The sequence below is a fragment of the Lolium rigidum genome, chromosome 1, assembly GCF_022539505.1.
Source record: "Lolium rigidum isolate FL_2022 chromosome 1, APGP_CSIRO_Lrig_0.1, whole genome shotgun sequence".
In the NCBI taxonomy this organism is placed as follows: Eukaryota; Viridiplantae; Streptophyta; class Magnoliopsida; order Poales; family Poaceae; genus Lolium; species Lolium rigidum.
In genome coordinates this window covers 165,307,635-165,319,468 of record NC_061508.1, presented here as the reverse complement: position 1 = coordinate 165,319,468, position 11,834 = coordinate 165,307,635, and the positions used below count along the sequence as shown (strand labels likewise).

General features: G+C 45.6%; 1 long non-coding RNA gene across 2 annotated transcripts; it reads right to left on the bottom strand.

Moving 5' to 3' along the window:
- Window positions 1-945: 945 nt before the first annotated feature.
- Window positions 946-6,976, bottom strand: LOC124682695. 2 transcript variants are annotated; one of them, XR_006996388.1, is made up of 3 exons: window positions 6,869-6,976; window positions 1,388-1,825; window positions 946-1,249 (listed from the first exon to the last, which is right to left on the bottom strand). It is a non-coding gene; the product is annotated as an uncharacterized LOC124682695 (long non-coding RNA). The 2 variants fall into 2 exon arrangements; XR_006996389.1 differs by having other exon boundaries at window positions 6,860-6,938.
- Window positions 6,977-11,834: the final 4,858 nt, after the last annotated feature.

Below are 11,834 nucleotides of genomic sequence, written 5' to 3'. Positions count from 1 at the left end.
CGAGCCACTCCCCGCAACGCCCGCCACGGCCGCGCCCCGCGACGCCCGCCACGGCCGAGCCCCGCGCCGCCGTCGCCCGCCCACCACGGCCGCGCCCGCGCCGCCCTCGCCCGCCCAGGCCGAGCCCCACGACGCCGGCCCGGTGCCCTGCCTCGCCGCGCGCCGCCCGTCCCCTGCCTCGCCGCCCTCGCCGCGCGCCGCCCGTCCCCTGCAAGGCCGCACCGCCGAGCGCCGCCCACCCCGCCCCGCGCCTAGCCTCGCGCGCCCAGGGCCGCGCCTCGCCTGGACGCCGGCCGCTGCAGCTGCAGCCTGGCCGAGGCGGGGGCCGCGGGGGAGGGCAGGGAGCTCGCATGCCGCACCTCGACGGCCGCGCCCGCGCCGCCATCGCCTGGTCGCCGCCCCACGCCACCCCGCCTGGTCGCCGCCTCGCGCCGCACCCGCCTGTACGCTGCTCGATGTCGAGGTCCTGGAGCGCGGCGCGCGCGGTGGGTGCTAGAACAGGGCGCGCACGATGGCCTTATCCGGCTTGGCGGTGGCACCCTTGCCCAGCTTGGTGGCGGCGGCCGCCTTGTCCAGCTTGGGGACCTTCATGGGCTCGTCCCCTTCGTCGTCGGAGGAGGAGGACACGAGCTCCAGTGGAGAGCTTGGGCTTGGGACGCGGGGAAGGAGGGCGGCCGCTCACCAGCGTGGCGTGCCGAGCGCGGCCTCCGGCGTGGCGTGGCGCGGCGACCTCCGGCGTGGCGTGCCGAGCGCGGCCTCCGGCGTGGTAACTAGTACTACTAGGAAGAAGAAGCCGAAATAATTATTTGGGTCAGAGCGTTGGGCGTACTGTGCGATGCAAACGGATTCACGGACCGAAACGCTGTCCGCGTGTCCGCGCGACGACCCAAACGACCCAAAACGGACGTCCGTTTGGGTCGCCCGGTTGGAGATGCCCTAATGCCCTAGAGAAAACTCTAGCCACTCTTCCACAACAGGGAAAACAACAAAGGTCCTCCTGGGTCCTAAACACAAGAACTTGTGCAAAGCGCTGGTCTTCATCCACCCTAGATTGTTCATTTCTGTCCCACACTGTAATGAAAGGGTAAATAACTCACTTACCATGGACATACTTGTCCACAGGTAACTATCTAAACGGAAATCATCACAGGGTTGTAAAACGTGCAACACCCATGGCCTGGTGCAAGGTTCAGCTCCTCCAGCATACAACTTCTTTGCAGCGGCACGCTTCACTCCGCCAACAAGCATCCTAGGAAGAAGAAAATTGTATAAGCAATATGTTAAACACAAAATACATCGCATAGTGAAATAAAAAGATATAATGATTCACAAATATTCAGATCTCCACTATAAATACATTCGCGCATAAATTAAATTTCATAACCACCTTTATTTTGCGGGAGAATTTCACGACTATCTTGGTTGTAACGCTGATCATTAGCAAGTAGCATCAAATTCGGCAGTACAGTTTCAGGAGTGGTGAAATCTCCGGATGATTCTGCATCACTGAAAGGAAAGGCAAAGCACTCGTTGCACAGAACCTCCTCTCGCTCTGCCCACTATCACCATCTGCCACATGTAGGTCTTCAGTGTGTATTGTATGTCATTAAAATTAATACAAAAGACTCCATCATTTGTCTTCCTCTGATCATCCAAGCACCAGGATAATTAAGAGCACTGACCAAACATGGGGCTCGAGGGGTGGCCTCCTCGAGGTGCGCACAGAGGAAGGCGACTTCTTGGTCATTGTACTGGTAGAGGCACGCGAACTCAGGCATTGCCGCCTCTTCCATGTTCAGCTCCTTTATCCCCGGACAACCCAGACCTGCCGAAATCAATCAACAAATCACCAACCACCGGCAGTAAACAAACAAATTCATAGAACAGAAGGAACCGAATTGATTCAAGGAACGCGCATCCGACCTGCACCCATGGCATGCAGTATACCCTGCTCATCCGTGAGCAATTGAACACTAAAATATCTAGCAATAATATCCACACAAAAAAATGATTCGTTTACCTCAGCAGTCTGTTATATACCACCCATTTTGTTGCAAAGGTATCAAATTTCTCCCATATATCTCCCTGCTGAACTATTATAACTGCAAGTTGAACTTTCGCTAGCTAAATCTGCCCCACTGTGAATTTTTCGTAAGCCATCACTGCAGTGCTCAAGCAAATGGGCATGGATACGTGCTAATAAAACTGAAGAAACATGGGATATTCACTTTGGCTCATAGGAGCATTTGCTCCCATTGTGTGAATCAACATTTCGAAGTGTCAAAAAATTCTAAACTAAATTTTTTCATGTACATCTACACATTTTATGTTCGTACACAAGTTTTCAAAAAAAAACTATAAAAATTTGTGGCTCCAGTAAAAAAGACAAATTTTGATGCTATGACACGACTACGTACAGGACATTTTTTTGTCTTTTTTTGTACACGCCACATAAAATGTTGTTTCTCCATGAAAACTTGTGCACTAACATAGAATATCACGATGTACAACAAAAAATTTATGTCAGAATTTTTTGACATTTTTTAAATTGTTTTTTAATTATTTTGTATAATAGGAGCATTTGCTCCTATGAGCCAAAACGCCACCTCCAAGAAACATAGGCATCTGTAAAAAATGCAGCTTTCAGTTTGCCGCCACTCATCACCACTACTAATAAAAGACCCAGAGGGTCTGATCCAAGCAATCTAAAACGTACGATCCATTTATCCAACGTCTCACATCTAACCCGTGTTTGACGGGAGCGGACAACTCTAAGGGCATGATACAATTGGTCAATGACCTATTTGTACCAATGGATTGGCTGGAGGTAATGTCCTGCATTTGAACTTAAACAACTGTAGTGAGTAGGTCATGATACAATTGGTCAGATAATTGTTTTCTTTGGCTGGAGGCAATGCATGCATTTGAACTGAAACAACTGTAGTGAGTAGGTCATGGTACAATTGGTCAGATAATTGTTTGACATAGATCGCTAGCGTGTGCAGATATTGGTTTTAAATTTGTGTGCATGTACAGTGCTGTGTAATTCGTCTCTTGAGCTAGAGCATATGTGGTCCAGGACCTGTATGTCAAACTAATTAAAGGCCTTATGTTTTTCTTTATGGTTCAGAAGATGGATGTGCTTTATTATGATATACGAAAATCTGTGTTCCCGTGCTCAGTTTTGATTTGTACCACGAATTTAAGCATGTGCATAATTTGTGTCATGTTGAAATTTGAGTGCTATTATAATTTTTATCAGGGCACTACTGAATCGCTATATCCACTCTTCACAAAAACTGCGAAATCCAAGTATTTAACTTCTAAGACATGCACATTCGCCAGGGGCTCAATTCAAAAACAATGCTTTCTCACCACGAACGACACAATTGTGGTTGCTGGTGAACAACTGGAGCAAGAGGTTACTCTGAAGCTCCACTTTCATCAATCTTCAGGTATTTCCCAATTCACTAAATCATTGTATTAAGAAAAGGAAGAAATAATTGTGCATATCATTGTATATTTCAGTATTATATAAAAGATCACATATGTGTAGAGATTTATGGGGCCTACAATTCAGACCGAGAGAGATCAGATCTTTGTACTGGTATTTTATACATGCTTATTCAAATGGAAATAGGTTTCCTTAATAAGATTCTGGCATTTTTTTTACAAATCTGCTTCCTTTATGCATGATCAATCTTCAGGATATTTTTGATGGATCGCCATGGAGGAACCTCATTTATCTTTCTTCTGTATTCCTCCTAAGCATGTAGGGATTTGATTTATTAAACGTATATTTGCCACACACATAATTTGTTAGCGATTGCATCACCAATGGACTATGCAGGATCTACTAAGGTTTTTGGCAACATCATTGCTTTTATGAGTTCGAAAGGTCATTGATTTAGCTTTTGGTTTATATATAGATATAAAATCACCTGTAAAATTATGTGCAAAGACCATTCACATTATGTTTTCTAACTTGGAGAATGGAGATGGTATGGGAATGACAAATGGTAAGAAATAATTTGATGGTGAAATGATGAACTTGTATGATAATTGTTCCACATGGAAATATTGTAAACATGTGCATTGCACATGCAACATTACTTGAATCTAAATGCACCAGTTATCACTTCTAATTTTTCTCTCTGTTCATATAGGCAGACATGATTTTAAATATTATCTCCATGATATGTACTTCTGATATGAGAATATCATGATGCCACAATGTAACTATGGCACAGATGGGCTCAGGACAAACCAGCATTACAGAGCACGTGGGAACGGCCCATACATTTGGTATATTACGCACCTTTGTGATTCTATATGCATCACTACTCACTTTAAATGGTTCTCTCCGTGTCTATAGGCAGCCACAATACATTGTTGTTCGACCTGACCACATCTTCCTTTAATGGAGTTCTGCCAGAAAATGATGATATTAGCTGGCTTCAAAGGAATGATACTTTTCTGATAGCTATTTGGGCAACCAGAATACAGTTTTTACTATGTGCATGTATGGAAAAATTAAATCATTGGAGGTGTTGTGTTTTTGTCGTTGATGTAATAACTAGCTAGGTGTTCTCCGGTCATACAGCCATTCATGGGAAGCAGAACGGTGGAGATTGGGTACTGAGAAGGGCATTAACACCGAACTCCTCTTATGATGTAATTTCAGATACGCTTATTGCATATTTTCATGACACATGTTGGCAAAAGTAAATAGTTTAGCCAAACTCATCATTAACATAAACAGAGCTTGTCTCTGGTGGTTAGGTCCCTTGTGGTGGAACTAGCCCACCCAGGTTCAAGTCCTAGACTTGACATGGGTGTTTGCATTTTACCTGGATTTATTTCAGGATTTAACCGGCGCTATGCTTTCAGTGGTAGGTGACGTACCCGTCAACAGCGAGGCGTCAGTGGTGACTTCGTCAACCTCAAGATATGCCGGCTCAGTCCCTCGGAGGTGCTCATAGGGGTAGGGTGTGCGTGCGTGCGTTCATAGGGGTGTCTGTACGTGCGTGTTTGTGAGCGTCTGCGTTGTACTGTGTTCTCAAAAAAAAAAAAAACATATAGTTTAGCCAAACTCATCATTAACAAGTAGTATCAGGTATAACTGCTATTTTTGCTCTGTTACAGTTTTTCCAGTTACTTCTCTTGCAGCCTTTGTGTATTAGATGATCTTATTTCATTTACTTAGTCTGATCGGTTTTGTAGTTTATCTTGCAGGAAGTTGCTTATCTTTGTTGAAAACTATGCATTCTGTTTTTTTTTTCAATTCTGTATTGATCCTGGTGTATCATGTATAGCTAATATTTTCCAAAATTTGTACTTTTGGTTATGGTACAAACTCCCAGTATTGCACAGTTTATGAGAGAATGAACTTAAAAAAATGTCCTGTGTTATGAGATTGTCGAGCATGAGTTACTTTCGTTTTCTTATGCTAACTAACAACCATAATATGCAAGATTCTTCATGGTGACAGCTATATAATGGTAGATAAGATAGATGAACAATATAAATCTAGAATCCATTGTACGATATCGTTTCAGCTCACACTTCTCAAGCCTTTTCTACTTTCAGGTGAGTGATCCCAGGGTATTCGATCCTTCGTCCAGAAAGATTCCTTGCTTATCTATTGTATGGTGGTTTAGTATTTTTTCGCCAGTGTGTCCAGGATTTTGCATTCTTGAAGCTCACCCAGCTAAACTATGCTCTGTTCCAAGTGTGCTTATCTCGCTATTCCACACGTGATTCCTTTTGCTTCCTCTGGTACATGGGTCCTGTTGTGAAACCTTTTTCAGGGTTTCACTAACGTGGCTGACATTGCCGGTCGATTTTCTGTTTGGGGAGAGAATTGTTGTTTATCGAGCATCGGGTGCCAAGTTTTCCAATTTTCCCTGAAACTATCGTGTCATTGTGTAGTTTGTATAGGGCTGCTCTATTCCATGCTTTAACAGTACGGTGTTCTTGGCCGTGAGATGTCATGGCATTACCACGTAGCTTGAGAGTCAAATGGAAGATTAAGGGATGCGTAGATTATGTTTAATCCCCCTTCTTACCATGCATATTGCTCCTTAACATTTGTAAACTGCTCTGTAGCAACGAGATCCGTGTTGTGACCGTGAGCATAGTAGTAGCAACATAGGTTTTGCATAGAAAGCATATCTTGATTAGCACCGCTGTGTCTCCCATACATGTCAACTCTTACCCGTGGAAGTTAAGGTTGAACGAATATTTTCGAGCAAGGTACGATTCTACATTCTAGATGAAACTAATTGGCAAATACATGCTATTTTCTTACAAGGTACACTTGTTACTAATTTATGAATGACAAGTTGAACGTGGCTAAACTATTTGCTTTCAGTGTATTTACTCCCGAAAAGACGATAAATGAGATATCTTTGTCCTTTTTTTTCCCGGTTATGTTAGAAGACATAATTTTGAATATGAGATATTATTCATATAGGCAACTTAAATCATTGTTCACATTAATATTATCTTGCAAAGTGAATAACAAATTTGAAACATGCATTTGCACGTGCACCTTTACTAGTTGAAATTTGAAACATGCATTTGCCAAGCATACCTCGCTATTCAAGTCATTCCCAAACAATGGACATATCAAACAAGTGCATCACAAAGAGTCACGCAAAAGACCCTAATACCATGAACCAAATGGTAGGAATTTAGAGCGAATGAACCTAGGGTTCACAGATCCTAGGCCAACATCGACAATCTACCGCGTCTCCCACAACAGGAAGCAGTAGCGCACCGCTAACCGCAAGAGACGTGTCCCAAGACACGGTGGTGGGGGGCAGGAGATGCGCGGGGAGGTGATGGGGGAAGTTACCGGTGATACCTCCGGGTGGACGCCGCTAGCAGACTCTCGGGCAGGCGACCAAGAGTTTTTCCTCCGTGCCTCCCCGCCACCAATATTGTGCCACGGCGAGCTCCTCCAGCCAACGCCCCATCCGCCGGCCGCGGCCATCGCCGAGAGGCACCGTCGCGTGGCCGGCCTTGCTCATCCCTGACGGCCTCAAGACCACGGGTGGAGCTCCGCCGCCTCCCACCCTTGTTTCACTCGCCCCTTGACCTAGGCTCGCTCGCGGTGGCTCGGCCTGCCACAGGGACGACCACGAGTGTGGCCGCCGGCCGACGCGTCTCCTCATCTGTGGATCAAGGATCTCACGAAACCCCAACAAGCGGAGATGGAGCGCGGAGAGGCAGAGTCTTGAGAAGGCAGCGATCGCAAGTGATTTGTCTAGGTAACTCTAGCGAGGTGGACGGCGGTGCTGCGGCTCCGGCCCTCTCTCTCTCTTTCAGTGTGGGGCGAAGCATCCATGATCCATGGGATCAGGGCGAGATGAGCTGGAATCGGCCATTTTGACAAAAATAACCATTTTCTGAAACAAAAGACGCGTCCATGCGAGCAGCGCCACACATCTATCTGACGTGGCGTGGTCGACGCTGACCAGCCGACGTGGCAGGGTGTGTGGAGCCGTTCACATCGGCGCCACACATTGAAAGTGTGGCGCCGCTCGGAATGGCGCCACACATCCACTTATGTGTGGCGCCGCGAGCCGCCTCAGCCTGACCCTTCCTCACTTCTCCTCTCTGTTTTGGCTGAAGAACACGGCGGCCCAGCGGTTCCTCCTCCTCCCCCCCCTCCCCCCCCACCAAATCCACCATCAAATCCTCAGATCTGTCTGGGCAATCTCTTCTCAACCCCTTCCTCAAGGTATTCTCCTCCGATCCCCATGTTTTCATCCATTACTTTTATAGATTGTCCTTGATTTGGATATGAATCCTAGATGTGAAATTCTAGATTTGGATATGAACCCTAGATGTGAAATCCTAGATTGTGCTTCATTTATGTATGCATGGAACCCTAGATATGTATGTATGGAACCCTAGATATGATTTTTTTTGAAACCCTAGATATGAATGTATGTGTGTATGTATGGAGCCCTATGTATGTATGTGTTGAAATGCAAAATTGGAGCTTAGCAAATGCATTCTATTGTCTTACATATGCCTATTATGTGCTTAGGAATGGTATGTCTTAGGAAAATCCATATTTAGAACATGTATGGTGATTGTATGGTAGTTCTTATTGTGTGTATTTCTGTAAACATGTAGGATGGTGTGGCTCATAGATCATGAGTATGACAGAGAACACCGGGCATATCATATGAGGGGACAACTTGGGTAGGATCTTGGTTTAGATAAGATCTATGAGATCGATTTTTTTAAAACACAAGAAACATGTTCAAATATTCTCAAAAAAAAATGATAGCACACATCTGTGTTATATATGCAACGCCAAAAATTTGCTGCTTCAAATTCGACCTACATTTGGAGATCCAAAAAGGATAAGTTTGGGAGTGAATAGTGTGAAATACTATTCACCCAAGGTTGACACTATTCAAAGCAGAATTTGTCTTTTTTATTTCTCTAAATGTAGATAGAGTTTTGAGCTAAATTTTTTGGGGTTGTAAATACAGACTATAGGTATGTTGTGAACTTTTTTCCAGATTTTTTCGCTTTTGTATATATGATTTTTATGAACTAATCCTATGATCCCACCTAAGGAGCTGATCCTATAAAAGTCTCCCCCTATCATATGACGTAGAAGGGGAAGGTACTAATATTTATTTTTGTTAACACCGCTTGTTTTATTCCATTGGATATGGCATAATATTATGTGTCTGGATGTGCTTGTAGGTTCTTCACCCCTTGAAGATTCATTACCACGGCACAGAAATTGACATGTCGTATGACGAGAGGTACACAGAGTTCATCCATCCTGCCGGTTTTCTTCCGTTCATCATGCTTGTAAGCCGGGGGGCGAACATGAACGCCGCGGCACTCACCGCCCTTGTCGACCGGTGGAGGCCGGAGACGCACACCTTCCACTTGAGGGCCGGCGAGATGACCCCTACTCTTCAGGATGTTTCCATGATCCTTGGACTTCCTATTCAGGGCGAGCCACTGTGTATGGACACAGCTTCTGATGGGTGGCGCGGACAGATGGAGGACCTTATTGGCCTGGCTCCTCCGGAGCCAGAAGATAAAAAGGATAGAACTCCCTGAAAGAACATCTCTCACAATATGTTTTGTGTGTTTGATGTCAATGTATGTGATACACTAATGTTTGATGAAGTGGTGCAGGATTTGTATATATACATGTATATGAGTGACTTGTGTGGAAAAACGAGTCAAAAGGAAGCTGAAACAGATTCACCAGACCGGATAATCCGGGCCGGATATTTGCAAAATATCCGGCCCCCAATTTTTGGCTAAGGACTCGAGGCAATGTGACTCAGTATAAGGGCCAGATTATTGGCCGGACATTTGGCCGGAAATTCCCCTAGGCCGGATAATCCGGGGCGGATATTTTCGAAATATCCGCCCCCCCCCAAAATGGCCCCTGGACATGGGTCGGACTTTTGGCCGGACATTTACCCAGATTTTTCACTGGGCCGGATTTTTGGTGGGGGGAGGATTATCCGGCCCCAACTTCGGCCGGATTATCCGGCCCCCCGAAAGCTCCAACGGCTGGATTTTTTTTTGGGGGGGGGGGGGGGTATTTATACCCCCCCTTCTTCAACCTTCCTCCTTTGCTCAATCATTGACAAATATTCTGCCAAGCCTCATCACCATTAGAGCCACCTCAAGAACTCAAGATTTGCAAGATCTCCTCCCTCACCCAACCAAAGCTCTTGGTCTTTGGAGATTCGAAGGAGAAGACACCGATCTACATCCTCACCGAAGCGATTTACATTTCCCCCTCATATGCTTGAGGGCCCTCTTGCTAGTGTTCCTCTTTGGATCCCTAGTTGATTGTTGTTGATGTATTGTTGTTGATTGTTGTGTTGTTACAGATTTGGGAGCCTCCAATTTGGTTGTGGATGTGTGCCCCAAGAACTTTGTAAAGGCCCGGTTTCCACCTCGAGGAAATCCCTTAGTGGAAGTGGGCTAGGCCTTCCTGGCGTTGCTCACAGGAGACCTGAGTGAAGTCTTCGTGACTGTTGGTCTGGCTTTCATAGCGACCACACTCCTCCTCCAAACGTAGACGTACCTTCTTGCAAAGGAAGGGAACTACGGGAATCAACTCCGTGTCTCCGTGTGCTCCACTCTCGGTTACCTCTATCCTTTATCTCCTCTATATTGCTTTGCTATATCTTGCTTAGTCGTTAACCTTGTCATATAGGTAAATTCACTTAGTTGCATGTCTAGAGAATTTACCTTTGTGTCAAGCCTAAATTGAAAAAGAACTAAAAATTGGTTAGCACCTATTCACCCCCCCTCTAGGTGCGGCATACGATCCTTTCAATTGGTATCAAAGCCTCGGCTCTTATTTCGGGCTTAACCGCCTAAGAGTATGCTGGAGAATGAAAACGTGGAGGGGGCCACAAAGCCGGTCTCCATGGATGATCTCAATTCGTTGGAATCATCCTTGAGATCCACCATACAAACCCAAATGGAAACCTTTATGAAAATGTTTAACGACCGCTTTCCCGCGGCTCCTCCCATCATTCTCACCGAAGAGGAAAAGGACAAGGGTGCGTTAGAAGGGAGAGGTGCTTCGACATCACCCTCCTCTATCAATCCCTTGAATGGTGATAACTTAAACACTATCAAACCCCCCGTTACCTCTCCTACGGGAACTAGTGGAGGTGATAGCTACAATCGAGTGGCTCCGCCTTTCCTATCTCCCGATATCCCGGTTCCCCATCCTCATATGAACATTAGGGGCGACCCACCTAAGTTTAATGCTAAAAATTACGATACATGGCAATTTGAGTTTCGTTCTTATGTTCGCAGTGCCTCCAATGAACTTTGGAGAATCATCGTGGAAGGCTTCAAGCCATACAACCCCGACAAGTTGACTAGAAGAGAAGCGGTTGATAGTCAACTCAATGATACCGCCTTGCACATGATTCAAACTAGTGTGGGGACAAAAGAATTGTCTCGTATTCGGAATTACACCACCACCAAGGAAGCTTGGGATGGTTTGGCCACTAGTTGCATTGGAAGTGATAGCATGAGAAGGAACAAGTACAATTCTCTTCGGAATAAAGCCGAAGGATTCATGAGGCTACCGGATGAAGATCATGAAGACATGTATGCAAGACTCTTCACCGTTGCCGATGCTTTCCGGAATGTGGGTGCCACCCACATCAGTGACTCTTGGATCAAGGATAAGTACATTGATTGCATGATGCTGTTTGAACCCATTTATGTCAAGACTCTTGTTGGGAGAGAATGCTATTCCTCTCTCATGTCTCAACAAGCCGTGCACGAGATGCAAGCCCTCAAGGTGCTCGAGCAAAACTCCCATGATTATCGCAATCGTGCCATTGGTATGTCAAAAGGGAACAATCTTGCCTTGACGGTCAACTCCGTAGAAGAAGTGCACCCTCAAGAACAATATATGGCATCTTGGAGTATGTCCTATCCGGAAGATTTGGAATACCGCTACCATGATCACATGGCCTTCCATGCAAAGTCCTTTTGGGTTGATCCTTCCAAGGCCAAGGAAGACAACATCAAGAGAAACAACAAAAGTGGGTTCACTAGCTTTGGTCCAAAAACAAGATCATGCTACAACTGTGATGACAAGCGCCATTTCATCGCCGAATGCCCCTATGAGAATAGGGAGACTCATAATGGAAGGCTCATTCCCAAGGACAAGAGCAAAGACTCAAAGGGAAAATATTCAAAAGCCCCCCAACAAGAAATTCTACAACAACAAGACCAAGAAGGGCAAGAGGCCCTCAAGAGTTGTGCTAGTGACTAGGAAAGAATATTCTTCCGATGAA